Source organism: Lepidochelys kempii, chromosome 3 (genome assembly GCF_965140265.1).
Source record: "Lepidochelys kempii isolate rLepKem1 chromosome 3, rLepKem1.hap2, whole genome shotgun sequence".
Classification (NCBI taxonomy): Eukaryota; Metazoa; Chordata; order Testudines; family Cheloniidae; genus Lepidochelys; species Lepidochelys kempii.
The window spans coordinates 147,458,320-147,473,970 of NC_133258.1; the positions used below are offsets into that span (position 1 = coordinate 147,458,320).

The window sequence follows — 15,651 nt, forward strand, 5'->3', positions numbered from 1 at the left end:
TGGAGGGGTCCAACTATGCAGAACTCATTGCAAGATCGCAGCCTCATTAAAGGCAAGATGGAACAAGTGAGTGTAACCAACGAGCAGAATGGGGGGGGTGGGGGTAGGAGCCAGCATGAGGGGGATGGTAACCAGAGCACATGGTTACAGAAGGCCTTGTTTTCTGTTGCCCTGCCAGCACTTTGTGGAGTGATGCACACCAGCGCAACTCTTTGGATCTGGTAAGGTTTTGCACTCACTTTGTTGCAGTTATTGTTTATGCAGGCTATCACCACCACACTCAGTTATCCATAAGTTCCTTTATTAAATCCAAAGGCCAAATGGTATTTATACAAGTGCTCTAAACATGCCTAAAAAGCCTAAATAATAAGCAATTTATTACATCCAAACAGTAACAAAACATTTGATCAAGATACTTACAAACGGGCTAACGCCATGGGTGTTCAGACCTATAATGGTCAGCTCCAACCAGGTATTAGCAATGCACTCTTTAAGAGTTTACTTTTGTATACCCTTTAACAAACAAGTGGAGCCATTGCCAATTATCAGACTTTAGCTAAGGCCAGATGAAGTAATTTCTTATATAGACAATTATTTACTGCACCTTATACTTAACTGTGTTTGATTTCTATTACTTTATTTAAAACTATAGTTTTAAAAACTATAGTTAACCCAAATCTAATGGGGGCCTATATTCCTACATTCCCCACCTTAAAACCCTATGCACTAATGTGGGTTTTAGGACATTAATCATTTCAAACAGACTTCTGCAATTTTGCAAAATGTTAATACAACTGCTAAATTCTGCAGTATAGAATCAATCACCACAATAATATTGATCATTACCAAAACTTCTAATGATAACCTTCACCATAGATATAATCCCACATTATAAGATTGATCTGCCTTTACAGCACCTTTCTGCAATTTTAACTTTGCCTTTATTTTCAATTACATTATGAAAAACTAGTACAAAAATATTTTATTTCCATTTATTGCCATGGGAAGTTCAGGTGTGAAACAGAACTTAGGCCAATTAAAATAACATTTGCTGGTTCCATACGGAAAGTGGTCGTTTCCAGTCACCACACAATATTTGCCATTCTCACAGCATAGTCCCAGATATTACCTTACCCCCTTGTCTCTTTAATTTCCAGCATAGGCAGCTCTTACTTAATCAGCTTCCCAGTGTCTCAACCATACTATGCAATTTGGAGACTGTTCCCCCATAGTGAACCTACATGCTGGCAACTCTGTTTGTAAGACATTACACCTGCACGTGTAAGTATCCCCCAGGTGAAAACAGCAGTACAGACCTTGTCATTGTCTGCAACAATATGTGAGAAAGGAAAACACACTCCTTCCACACCATATGGGTTGCAGCATTTTCCAGTATTTCACTGGTAACACTCTGACCAAGGCTTATGGGACCCTTGTTAATTTCTTACCGTGTACCAATTAGTATTCCCTTGTACTGAATTTTTAACTTTTCTCTGTCACTTAAGGCTGATTTCACAGCATATATATACCACATACTAGATGTGTCATTACTTCTGCTTTTTACCTTTCATGACAGCAAATTAATTTTATCTTACAATTTGTAAAAAAATCATTTACAACAGGATGCATATAAAACACTTAAAAGCTTTTTCTCAATCAGTGCTTTGCTTTGTTCATTTTTAAAAATGCAATGCAATTCTCTAGATACTAATTCTTGCTAAAACACTTGCTTATTTAATAAATCCAGTACTTCTGCTGTTAGCTTCTGTTAAAATGCTTGGTCATGTTCCCACATTGTCTCTATACGTCAGCTTGGGTTCAGAGCGACATACCAGTCCCAAACAGTTCAGCTTCCATACCATTTCTAGTAAGTCCCCTCTGGGTTTCATTGCTGCCCACCTTGGCAGGTTTATACATTTTAAAAGTCCTTTTAATAGTTTTTAAATAATTTTTGACTAAACTCCAGGGAATGCAAATTAGTGAAATTCAATAACACTGGTACATGAATAAACTGAACATTGTTATACAATATTTCTTTAATAGATTTAACCCTAAGCCATTATTTGGACCCGTTTCCAATCTAGCACATTTCAGTTTCTCTTTTTACATTTTCTTATACAATTGACCAAAAATATTATTTTTTTGTTTTGATACAATTATTCTTTTTCCATTTACAAAACACCACCACATATGTTTTTCACTCCCGTCATCACATTTACTTTACACCATAGCTGAACAAAACTGGATCGGATAGGATTTTTAATGGTTAAGCTCGATTTCTTATATTCGCTGATGTTGCTTGATGCTGGGTTGCTTTCTGCTGTCAAAGCATACAGCCCTCAGAAAAAGAAAACACAACAGACTCTGGTTCCCCTTTGGAGCTTTTATATGATTTTAATTAAATAACATGTCATATTTACATTTCTTTTACACGTTTTCTAGTATATGCTGCATATTCTGTGGGAATGCACATTCCTTCCATATTTTGACCCCCATCTTTTATTTGCCATAAAGTCATATTAGCCATATCACTTTTCACATAAAGTGGAACTGTGGGTTGTGTTCTTACAGTTACTTCTATCAAAGTAACTGTCTGATTACCCAGAGCCTCCTTAAGGCTCAGTGTTCCTAATATGGCTTCTCTTGTGCTGCCCCCCACCCTGCTGCTCGAGATACATGATGTCGTATGATTTTTCATTCTTCTCCTGCAGCTATTTTAGCTGATGCTTTATTATAATAAATCAGGGTCTCTCCCCACTATTCTGGTTCTGGCCACTTGTGCCACAGTCAAGACCATTTCCTCTAGTCCTTATTTAGAAAGAGGTTGAACTTTAAAAAAGCACTGAGGTACCCAAAGAGTTAAATGCTAAATAACAAAGCCAAATAACACCTGCTACCTGTGTTTGGCAATAAGTGTCAGTTTTGCAACTTTAAATGAAAGATTCAAATAGATTTGTAGTGAAATCTTTTAAAAGCCCATTCATTTCACATATACAAAATAGGGTTTGACAAGCAAGGAGTGTTTGTTTAGGTTTTTAAACTTTGCATAATTACACAAGTGTATCTGTATTTCTTGTAAACATTTTTGCTCAATACCCCTTACATTGCTCTAATTATTACTTTTTTAGAGAACTGTACCCAGATATCCTTCCCTACTTGTACACTCGGAAGCAGTCACGCTCAAATGGAAACCCCTCTTTTAGCGATTTTGACTAAATCGTCCATAGTAAAATGATTCAAGTCTGCTATAGGCAGAGAGACAAGCTGTCATTTACAATCAATTTTTTACAGAGGCATTCAGTGGGAAGGGTCCATTTCCTTCAGAATGGCTATAAAGGCTTGCGGTGGAGAGGGGGAGAAGCATAGTGGTGGTTGTTGTCACTACTGTTGCATAATTTGTTTGATTTTACTAAGCATTTCACTGGGCATGACTGCAGGGAGTTATACTGCCATAAAATAACTGGGTTTCGTTATCAAACCAAGCACTCTCTTTTCCCATTTTACTGATGTTGCTTCTAGTCCTTTTACTACACCAGCTTTTTTAATCCCTCCAGCACACTGCAAAGTTTTTGATGTCTGTGTAAACACTCCCTTTAATTCCTCACTCTTTTCCTTAAATCATGTACTTATTTTCCAAAGTGACATGGTCATCAGCCAATTGCTCTTGGCACTGACCTTATCTTTGTGCTTTTTTGCATTTACTGTTTAGCTACAATTACTGTTCTCTTCATGGTCACCCATGAGTCCAACTCTTTAAAATTTCAGTGGCACTCAATGGACCTCTGCCGTGATTTGCCAGGAATTTATTCATGGCATTCAATGGACCACTGCCATGGTCTACCAAGCTGTCTTTTACATAGGTATCTAAAGTACCTCCCACTATTCCCCTTATGGTACTGAATTTCTTTTAGGAGAAAATTCTATACTGGCCCCAGAAGATAGGTCACTACCTCTTCACCCTAGGGACTTAGAACAACTGAAATTAGTGTTGTCTGTCCTTCCTGGGTCACCACAATGTTGGAATCATTATTATTGATGGAGTGTATCACCACCACACTAAGTAAACCATAAATTCCTTTATTAAATCCAAAGGCCAAATGGTATTTATACAAGTGCTGTAAACATGTGTAAAAAGCCTAAATAATAAGCAGTTTATTACATCCAGACAGTAACAAAACCGCTTATAAGTATTTGATCAAGATACTTACAAATGTGCTAACGCTAGGGGTGCTCAGACCCACATTGATCAGCTCCAACTTGGTCAGGCAGATATTAGCAATGAACCCTTTAAGAGTTTAGTTTTTTATACCTTTTAACAAACAAATGATGTCATTGCCAATTATCGGACCTTAGCTAAGGCCAGCTGAAGGAGTTTCTTATATAGCCAATTATTTACTGCACCTTGTATCCAATTATCTTATTTTAGTTCTATTACTTTAGCCCAAACCTTAAATAAAATAACACTGGAGCTACATCTGAAGTAAGGCTCTTACAGCTGTACTGATGCAGCTGTGCTGCTGTAGTGCTTGTGGTGGAGATGCTCTAAGCCGACAGGAGAGAGTTCCCCCATCAGCTTAATAACTCCAGCCTCTGCAAGAGGCAGTAGCTGTGTTGGTGGGAGCTCTCCCACTGCCTTCGTGCTGTCTTCACCAGAGCGTAGATCAATATAACTTACATCACTCAAGGGTGTGGATAATTCACATCCCTGAGCAACATAAATTATACTGAAGTAACCTGTAGTATAGACCAGGTCTGGTATTTTGAAGAATCACTACAAGTTTAACACAACTCTTCTTTCTCATAATCTCATTTTTTTTGGTTCCTTGATTTGGGCCTATTGCTTGTGCTAATACCCCAACTCAATTTAAAACTATAGTTCACCCAAATCTAATGAGAGCCTGTATTCCTAGAGTCTGCACCAGGGTAAATAACTGCACAAGGTGTAGGATAGCTCAGTGGTTTGAGTCTTGGTCTGCTAAACCTAGGGTTGTGAGCTCAATCGTTGAGGGGGCCATTTAGGGATCTTGGGCAAAAACTGGGGATTGGTCCCTCTTTGAGCAGTGGGTTGGACTAGATGACCCCCTTCCAACCCTGATATTCTATGACAAGAGACGATCAGGTCTGCTATATTCTTTTCTTCATGGCTAGTTAGATGGCCAGTTGGGATCACTGAGAATTGTGATATTGTACGGAATTGAAATGTACTGCTAAGGAAGGCTGAAGGACACCAGATTGACATTTTCAGTTCTTGCCATCTTCATCAGCTGCTCCATATCAAGTGGCAGGGAAAGCTCAGAAATAAGGATGTTCAAAGCTGAATCCTGCAACTACCTTCATAAGCACTAGGTCCGTTTCTAGGTGTGGATATATTATTAGAATGGAAAACCAATGAAATTCCAAAGCATGTGTACCAAGGAATGCTGCTACATATGGCCGGTGATCACATGAGGACCAAAAACATCAATGGCGTGATAAGATTGCCAGTGATGGACATACGCTGAATATACAGTTAGACCATCGGAAACATCTTCTCAGTGACTGACCTGGGTGGTGCTCGATTTGCAAGGAGGCCATATCTTTTTGGGATTTGTCATGTGAATGATGAGGAGGGGCCATTGAGATCTATTTGATTTCTGTGTATTTATATTTTATAATAAATATACCTATATACGTATGTTTAAATGACTTGAAACCATCTAGCTGTCCTAAAGGCAATCTATTGTAACCATGTGTTTTTATCATTGTTATCCTCATCCTTCCTCCCCATTCCCACTGATCATGTGTTACACCCACTTGCTGAGTCTTGTCTTGAATTTAATTGTATGCTCTTTGAGATAAGAAACTGGGCCTACTTGTATGGCTGTACTGTGCCCAGCACAATTGGGATCCAATCCTGACTGGTGCCTTTGGGACCTACCAGAATACAAGTACTAATTAGGAAGGGGAATCAACCTATTTTTGATGGAGCCATTATTGCTGGAGTTGATAGGTGCAAAAAGTATTTGCAAAACTCAAATAGGGGTTCTCTGAAGGTTTTATCTTAATAAATATGATTGGCTGCTAAAGCTGGGCCGCAGACTTTGCTCCCATATATGAGAATGAGTTGAATTATATGGCTCAGCATTGGTAGCAGCAGTTTTATTGGTGAGTTGTATAGATCCAGTAGGTGCACACGCTGGCAGGGTGTGTTTGGCTGTCCCATTGTGCCTTGGCAGGATATAGTTGGCTGTTCCAGGGTGAAAGTGCTTAGCTGTTCTTGTTGTTCCTGGGAGGGACCCCACTGTATCTGGGTGTCCCACTCTAAGAAAGGATCCTGTTGTGCCTGGATGCCCCAGGATCCCTTTGTGCCTGCCTACCCCAGAGTGCATGTCCTATGTTGCAAAGGTTTTGTTCACATACTTCCTGTTTTGGACCCATCCCATGAGAATTCCTCTCCCACTGAGGCCCCAGCCTTTCAGCTGAGGACTAGCCAGGAATCACCTCCAGAGCCTGCCAAAGCTGCTCCAGAATGAGTGGGAATGCAGGCGGGGGGACAGAGTATTTCCTGAGTGCCCTCCGCATGCCTGTGATGTCCCAGGGAAGGAGAGGGGAGAACATCTCTACAGGGAGGCTCCATCCCTTGCTTCATACAGAGGAAAGCTGGAGGCCAGTGAGTCAGTCTGTTATTTCAGGCTTCCCTGGTGGGGCACAGCTTGACATGGGGTGACTGTGAACCTAAGCAGCCTGAGCCTACACTGCCTCCCTCTGGTGGGGAGACAATACTTCTCAGCCTCCTGATGTCCACTCCATCACCAGGCAAGGTTGTAAATGCGTTACTAAATAGGGGGATTCATCTCTCCACAGGGTGGCACCTGCCCCTCCAGGGGTCTCTTTTATACTGTTACAGTGGTCTATATAAAGTGCTGCCACTTGGAAAGTATTTTGAAGAGATTCTTTCCTGCTCTTCACTGAGGGTCATAAATTCAGCTGGTATTTAAGAGAATCTCAAATGTATTTCCAGGGTCATTTGTTGGGGGCTGTTGCATCAGCCAGAGGCCCCTTAAAATAAAGGGATTATTGGGAGTCCAGTGTTAGATTACCTGGGGCTTGTTAATTGAACTTCAGAGGCTTTAGTGAGCAACTGGCTCCAGCAGGGAGCAGCGCTTTGGTATTAACAGTGTTATATAAATGAATATAATGTAACATAACATAATGCCCCCACCTCACTGCATGTCACACCTCAGCTTCCAGTGCAGGGGTGAACCTGCTGCCTAGCTTGTAGAAACACAGGGATAGGAGAGCCAAGAGGGAGTAAATAATGGGTAGAGTAATAGGAGTCAGGACTGGTTTTAGGTTTGGGAGGGGAGTGTTTTATAGTGGTTATAACATGGGATTCAGAGTTATATTGCTGACTCGGTCTCTAATTCATTGTTTGACACTGTGGAAGTCACTTAGGGTCCAATTTTGAGAACTGCTGAGCACCATTAATTCCAAGAGGAGTCAATAGGAGCAGTGAGTGCTCAGAATATCTGAAAATCAGGCCCTTAACTTCTTGTTAGACTTAATTAATGTATGTTTGTAAAGTGCTTTGAGATCCTAAGTTGAAAGGTCTATAAAAGAGCAAGGGGCTCTCTAATCATTGTCACCTACAGCATATACTCACAGAAACTCAGACAGGCTCAACTGCGAAGGCTCCAAGGCCCAGTCGAAATGAGAAACCTCATCAGCTATGAAAATTTCATCAGCTGGCGCTGTGGAGGCAAGAATCTGGAAACACAGAGCAGATGGGCAGCCTGGATTCTTGGAGCCATTGTTCTTCTGCCTGTTATCTGACTCCAGTGCAGAGAGAGGATGTTGAGAATTTATGGAGGCACAAGTATTGAAGGCTTTCTTGAAATATCCCTGGCTGACGCATGGCCCAGGGCAGCAGGCACACACCGGGTGTGGTTCAGACGTTCTAGCTTCTCCCCAAGCACAACAATCTCAAGGTCATGGAAGCAGAACTCTGCCGAATCCCTGTCTTCAGCTGTGAGAGAAGAGATCTGTCTGAGGGTTCAGCAGCACTGTGAGCTAATATGCCAGCCTTTCACCACTTGGATGTGGACCTGGCAGGGTCACAGAGGAAGTAAGTTTAGAGGTCTCATCCAAATACCCGGAGGGCTTTTTCCAACTTAAAAAATCTCATCTCAGTTTGGCTCAGTCCATTTGCCCTGCTCAGGAGATGCTCAGGACTGAAAAATAACAGGGGTGGGAAGGGCTGCTGTACAGGAGTGAGGGACAATGGGCAGAATTCTATCTGGTCTAAAATTGAAATAGCTTCAGGTCAGGATTCAGAGAGCTTGAGGGTGGGGGGGGAGGACTAGAATAGCAGGGGGTTGCAGGTGAGGAGTGAGGGTTACTGGTGGTAGTCCCACAGTTTTAACAGGCCTTGCTCACATTCTGTCTGCCTCTATCCATTCTCCTCTGCACTTTTAGGAGACCACAGTTCTCCTACAGCTGTTGTTAAGTGGATTTTTCCACTCTCCACCTATCTCTTTCCCTCCCCACTTGGTCCCACATACAGGTTAGAATCCTCTGTTTATAGCATTATAACATAGCAACAGACTATGATGTGCCCCAGGACTAAGTCTGACGTGCAGCCTTCTGGGGAGGGGAGACAGGATTTTTGTTGGGAATTAGTTACATAACAAGGGTAAAAAGTAGCTCACGAAAGCTTATGCTCTAATAAATTGGTTAGTCTCTAAGGTGCCACAAGTACTCCTTTTCTTTTTGCGAATACAGACTAACACGGCTGTTACTCTGAAACATAACAAGGGTAAGATGCTCTCGGCCCAGGCATCTGCTAAAGTGACACCGTTGGGAAATATCTGAGGCAGAATTGCTTCTTGTTCTTGCGATGCAGGCCAGAGTGCCCTGCATTCAGCAAGGAAAAGACTCCTGCATGTACATAGAAAGAAAAGGAGTACTTGTGGCACCTTAGAGACTCACCAATTTATTTGAGCATAAGCTTTCGTGAGCTACAGCTCACTTCATCATTTTGCGAATACAGACTAACACGGCTGTTACTCTGAAACCTGCATGTACATGCGAGTCATAGCTTCAGTGCCTTAGATTCTGCTTGTGATACCATCCAGGACTACAACCCTACTGTAGCAGAATCATATCTCTGTGTCATGGCCTCCCATTCAATTGATTTATGGACCCTCGCAGCATCCCTAATGTGAGCCCCATCTCTGAGATGGGAAAAGGCCAAGGGGCCAAAGCAGAAAGGAACCGCCTCCTTCAGGTTGTTTTAGTGACGCTGAATTCCCCTCCCCTACCAGGAAGCAGGGCCTCCAGGGCAGGGTTAAGGTAGTCACAGGGCGGTGGAGGTGGAAGTCTGGGGAGGGACTCTGAGCAAACACGTGCTCTGAACTGCCCCTCATCCAGGGTGGGGAAGCCAATTAGAGGAGGTGGAGCAGCCTGGCCGCGCCCCAGTGTCCCGGATGCTGTGTAGTTGTGGCTGTGTTAGCCCCAGGATGTTAGAGAGACAAGGTGGTAAGACCTTTTAGGAGACCAGCTGCCGGTGGGGAGTGAGACGAGCCTCCCAGCGTCACAGCGAACTGGAAGGCGGAAGAGATAGTTTAGCCTAAGTAGTTCGCACATGTTGTAAGGGACCATTCAAGGCAGAGCGGCCCCTTAACCCCCCTGCAGTCATAGGACAAACAGGGGGTTACAGAGCGTGGCTCTCTCCAGGGCTGGCCTTACCAGGAGGCAAACTGAGGCGCCCGCCTGGGGTGGGGGGGGGGCGTCATTTGAACTCCCCGCCTCAGGTGCCAAAACGTGGTGGGCCGGCCCTAGCTCGCTCACCCGCAGAAGCTGGCCCAATAAAAGCTATCGCCTCGCCCGTGACCACCTCCTCTCCCCTCCCCTCCCCGGGGCCGGGGCCGGGGCCGGGTCCCTGACACCTGGCAGATGCTTGTGAACGCGGGACAGCCCAGCTCGGTGAGCTGCTCCCGGCCAGGGCTTGTCTCCATGGGGCAGCCCCCCGTTACGCGGTGACTCCGGTGTCACCAGCCCGTGGGCAGCGGACGCTTCTGCGCTGCCCACACCGGCGCAGTCCTGTGCCGAGCTGCACTTCAGGGGGCGTCTACACAGCAACCTGCCGCTGCCGCCGCCGCCGCCGCGAGTCTCAACTCGGGACTCGCCCGACGAGGAGCGCGCAGGCTCTGCCCCCTCCCGTTGCCATGGTGATCTACCACGCGCCTCTCTTCCTCCGCCGTGCGTGACCCCTCCCCCCTCGATGACGCACCTACGCCGCTGCGTGGGGATTCCGCCGGATTACCCAGCGAACCCCGCAGCAAAATGGTGGCCTAAGCGGAGCGCGCGGGGCCGGGCCGAGCGGGGGCAAAGTTTGGGGCGGGCCCGAGACAGAACCGAACCGGGTCAGAACCGGCTGTAAAGTCCCCGGGAGTCCGGGAGGAGCGGAGCCTGACTGGTTCCGAGCCAGTCCGGGACCCTGGGGGGTTGAGGGAGCCCAGCCAGGTCAGAACCGAGTCCGGGGCGGGAAGGGGGCCCAACCGGGCCGGCACCGTACCTGGCTTCGAGCGCCCGGGTCCCAGCTGGGTCAGAGCCGGTCTGGGATAGGGCCCAGCCTGGCCAGGTCAGAGCTCCGCCAGCGCCAAGAGCGCCCCATCCGGGTCAGATCCGAACCGGGACTCGCGAGAAAGGGAGGAGTTCGGCTCTGCCCCCAGCTTGTCGCCCTCGGGCTAAAGGGGAGGGAAACGGGCAGAACTAGATGTAAAGTCACATTGGTGTTGGGGGAGTTGGGCCCAACCCGGTCAGAACAGAACTGGGAGACGTGAGCCCAGGGAGGAAAACTATCAGAGCCAGACAATCACCGCTGGGCTGCAGGGGCCAGTACAGGCCAGTACTGAATTGGGGACAGAAGAGGTGTATGGGTCAGGAACTGAGTCCTGGAGGGGAAGAGAGTGGAACTGAGCCAGTTTAAACCCAGTTGAGTCTGGAAATGGAGGAAGACTGATCCCAGAACTGAACTGGGTCTGCTTGTGGGCCAGAGAGGTCTAAACTAAGTTTGAATGGAACCAGATCCTTATGGAGTGAAACATGGGGAGCGATGTGTATTTTGGGGAGAGACCGTGATAGCCACAACAAGAGGGCTTTGGAATTGGAAATGAAGTGAAGCAAATTTGAGACAGTTTGTGTTATCTGTGTTGAAGAAGTCAGAGTAGGGGAGAGGGAACAACACTGTTTCTGTGGCAAAGCAGAAGGTCGGGGAGGAGAGAGGATCATTTACCAACTAGAGACCCTCCCTGGCACCAGGCAGCATCCAAGAGACTTTCTGGAAGAAAGTTAGTGAATCTGAACAGATCGCAAGAAAAAGGAAAGTTTAGAGAACAGCAGAGCTGAGCAGATGATACTGAACCACATCTGGATCTGGTCTAGAGTGTGAGTGGGAGACAACGGAGTAGGAAAGAAGTGAAAGGTTGAGCACTGGCACCGGGATTTGTAAACGGAAGAGGAAAAAAATATTTCCAACTGAAATTGCATTAATAGGCAAAAGGGTGAGCGAGTGAGCTGTGAGTTTCTCTGAGCTGGGAATGGACCAGGTCTGAGAGAGGCCAGCTGGAGTGAGTCCACTGAAAAGACAGCCCCGCAAAATGAGACTGCTTCTTGCCTGACAGGGCTTCTCAAAGCTGCAGATCTGTATTTTGCAGAATCAGAATCAGTCCAGAGACAGAACTGATGAAAAGCGTCTGCAGAGGAGGAGGAAGTGAATCCCTTGGATACAAACAGCAGAGAGCAGGTAAGGAAGCCAGGAAAGAGGTGATGCTACATCAGAGCACACTCTGCTTTTCAATCCTGAAATCCCAGAGTGCAAATGTGTGAGTCGCATACCTAGCAAATGGTCCATCTGTAGGTCCTCCACGCTAGGGCATCCTCCTTGTCATATTAGGTCCATGTTATGTAAAGCGGGCCCAAGGTGAGATGGTAGATGGAGAAATGGTAACTGCAGGGTACTAATAAGAGAGATTGGGAGTTTCTGGGTAGAATTCAAGATTAGCCACTAGGCAGAATAGCTTAACTTGAACCAGGGCAGTACTAGTGGTCTTTGTGCCTCATGAAATGAGCACTTTAAAGCCCCCTTTTTCAGTGCTGAAGTAGCTGTGGATATAGCTCCTGAAATGAGTCAATGTGGACTGGGTCCAGGGAGCGCTGGAGCTATCCCAGCCTAATTAAAAAAAGGTCTGTCCCGCTGGAGCTGCACAGACAAATCCTCAGGATCTCTTTCATCCCTGGTCTGATCTTAAAATGTGGATTGACCTAGCAATTCACACCCCTGAGCACTGTTGCTGAGCCGCCCAAACCCCCAGTGTAGATGCAGCTAGGTTGATGGAAAAACTCCTCCTGTCAATGGAGGAAGTTTCTACACTACGGCTCTGCAGTGGCATAGCTGAAGCTGTGCTACCATAGCACCCATAGTGCAGACATGGCCTCTTGTGATAATTGTGATGTCTCAAATTGGGTAATTTTAGTAATTCCCTAATCTGCTAGGTAATTCCTTCTAGTAAATTATCCTTTGCATCTATGTTTTAGATGCTCTAATGCCAAGGCAAGTGCATGTCTGAGCTTGCCTGCAGTGGGGTAAGGAATGTGTGGAGATCAAGATGGGATGTTCCATTTTATGTTTTTTTTTACTTGTGCTGCCCTTCCTCACTCCTTTTCCCCTTGAGTCACTTTCAGTGTAAACGTCCTTTCCGTTTCTACCTGTCACTGAATCTGTACAGAAAGTATTGGGTACCTGTACTTAAACGGTGTTCTGTGCATACCAGATTCAGAGTGTAAGGTCAGCATTTAATCTCACTGGTGTAGCCTGCAGCATCAGGAGTCCTTTCTCTGCTTTTAGCTCTCCTTATAGGCAGCCATGTGGCTCATATAATATACAGGGAACACACTCGGGGTTGCTAAATGTGGCCTATAGAGTTCCACAATGCAGCCTGTGGCTACTCTCATCTTTAATATCACCGAGCCACTTGGTGATCAAGAGGGGATCTTACTTCTGGGATCTGTTGCCTCTGTATCAAAGATGCATTGCAGACTTCTACATACTGTGTTGAGTAGTTGTGGCTCTCTGCTAGTTGCTTGTTTTGCAGATTTCAAACCCTGAAGTATGTATGATAACACCCATTTTTTCATGTTCTGTGTGTATATAAATCTCCTCACTGTATTTTCCACTGAATGCATCCGATGAAGTGAGCTGTAGCTCACGAAAGCTTATGCTCAGATAAATTGGTTAGTCTCTTAAGATGCCACTAGTGCTCCTTTTCTTTTTGCGAATACAGACTAACACGGCTGCTACTCTGAAACCTATCTTTTTCCTGTCTTCCTAAATGGCAGCTGGCACAGAGTATAAAAGGGCCCTGGAGTTTGGGAAGGGTGTGCTTCTCATCAAGGATCTGCCCCTTGTATTCAGGGTGGGTAACTGATGCAACACACTTCGGCATGGTGGTGGGTATCCTCTGGAGAGTGTGCGGTATATGGAGCTGCATGTAATATAGGATTGTGGCAGTTGGCCTTCCTTGCCTTATGGATGCTTTTAAGGGTGGAGCAAGGACAATCAGCTCAGTAATGGCAGAATAAATGGAATCGACTAAAACCATGATTGTGCTTTACCCAGTGGCCCTAACTAGCAGGTCACATGCTTCATAATTTGTGCAAGATGAGATTATTACACACACTGGGGGCTTCTTACATCCCTCCTTTTGCCCCCACATCTCCTTGTCTGCCTTCCTGTCCCCTCTATTTCGGGGACTCCCTGCAAAGCCCCCTAACTCCTTCTTCATGCTTTGGCCTGTTAGTGTCCCACATTTTCTCCTTACCACCACAGCAGGGGTTTTTTGTTCCCCTCCATTTCCTCCTGTGTTATGTGACATCATCTCCCAATATCCCCTCATGCCAGTGGTTCTATGTGCACTTCATTCTCATGTGCCCCCTGTGCTAGGGGCTCTGTGTTCCTGTTCCCCTCTCCCCATACTGGGGTCCACCAGTCTCTCCCTGCCTTGTGTTCTGTGTGCCCCATTTCTCCCTCCCCCATATCAGGGACCCCAATTTCCTCTCCAAACCAGGAGCACTGTGGGCACTCCCATTTCCCTTTCCCCCACACCATTATTCTTCTTTCTGTCTGTGAGATGTCATTTAGGGTGTTAACATGTTAAACTCTGTTGGGAGGGTGTCTTAATGCGTGCTATCAACCAGTAGTTTGATCTGTACACAGTTGCAGAGGTGCTTGAAGCTGTGGCTGTGCTAGTCAGATGGCTGGGGCTTCATGTGTCCCCCATTTCCCTCCTTCGGTTTTCCGATTTTCTCCAGAATCAATAGGGTTCTGGCCATTGATACCTAGAACATTCCTTGAAATGTTGGAGTTGATCAGATTCAGAGTTCAAAAGTTATTGCATTACAGCTAAACAGAAATGTTGTTGAGTTGAGTAAGGCCTTCACAAGCTCGGCCAAAGACTCTTCCATTCAAAGTAAACTTGGTGCCTGAGAGCCCTGGAGATTGGCATTGTGTATCAGGAGGTGCAGCCTGGGTAGCAGCAGGTGGGCTTCCCATCCTGATAATATGCCTTACTCATTTTTAGGGAAAGGGCATTTAAAGTCGTTGTGGGGACTCCATTTGTTTCCGCACTCCAAACATTGCTGCATGGGACAATTCTGTAGGGCAGGGTCACAGCCAATCCACATATTGCTTCCTCAGCAGCAGAGGGATAGCACTGTCAGTAGTATGCGTGATGAGAATTGCCAAATACGGGTCCAGTTCCCTCTGCCATTGCTGCTTCTGCCGTACTGTATGCAGGAGACCCGCAGGCACAGTCAGTTGTTAGATGGAGTTGGGGTGGAGCAAAGGGAGGATGCCCACCACAAGAAGGGGGACTTATCTTGTATTCTTGTTGGCAGGACTGAGGCTGGAATTGTCACGAGGGGGCAGATATGTTAATGTTAGTGACTCCCAGCCCCCATCTCCACACTTGAAGGTTTTGTGGATTCTGCCCTTCAGATACAAATTAAGATGCCTGAATAGGACAGTTCAGTCTGTCACAGTCATGCTTTTGATCCTTGGCCTCTACTCAGACTACTTGCTAGGCTTCAGTTAGTGCCAAATATGTTATGGATACCTCTTCACTAAGGATGGGAGTGAACTGAACCCCCTCCCAAAGTGATATCATCCAGGGACCAACAAAGAGCTGTGAATGTAGATTTCTGCCAACTTGGCCAGTGCCACAAAGGTGAAATCATCAGTCCTCTTTCCCTGAGCCAGTACCTCTGCATAAAGTCTGCTGTTTTATCCAAGACAGATTTGTAACTGCATTGGAGGAATGTTACTTTTCTCAGGTGAAGTATCTTTATAGACTGGATTGAGAGGAAGGATGATCTTGTGGTCAGGGCACTGGCCTGGGACACAGGAGAACTATGTTTTGTTTTTGGCTCTGCACAGATTTATCGTGTGAACTTGTGAAAGACACTGCCTCCCTTTGCCTCCTTTTCTCAGCTACATATAGGGTTAATACTGCTCCCTAGTGAGGTGGAATTGAGGGGGTTGAGCACCTCCATTAGTGCTTGTGTGGTGCTTAGATGCTTCGGAGATGAACACCATAGAAATACCTACAAATAAAT

At 45.7% G+C, this 15,651-nt stretch overlaps 1 protein-coding gene across 7 annotated transcripts in view; it reads left to right on the forward strand.

The window, feature by feature from the left end:
* Nucleotides 1-10,302: 10,302 nt before the first annotated feature.
* The window catches only part of TJAP1 (tight junction associated protein 1), a 62,265-nt gene continuing 56,916 nt past the window's right edge, over nucleotides 10,303-15,651 (forward strand). For 5 of the 7 annotated variants that reach the window (XM_073338454.1, XM_073338453.1, XM_073338452.1 and 2 more), the window contains exons 1-2: nucleotides 10,303-10,503; nucleotides 11,697-11,785. The gene's annotated coding sequence lies outside the window, so the exon portion shown is untranslated. The other 2 variants (XM_073338456.1, XM_073338457.1) reach the window with 2 other exon arrangements.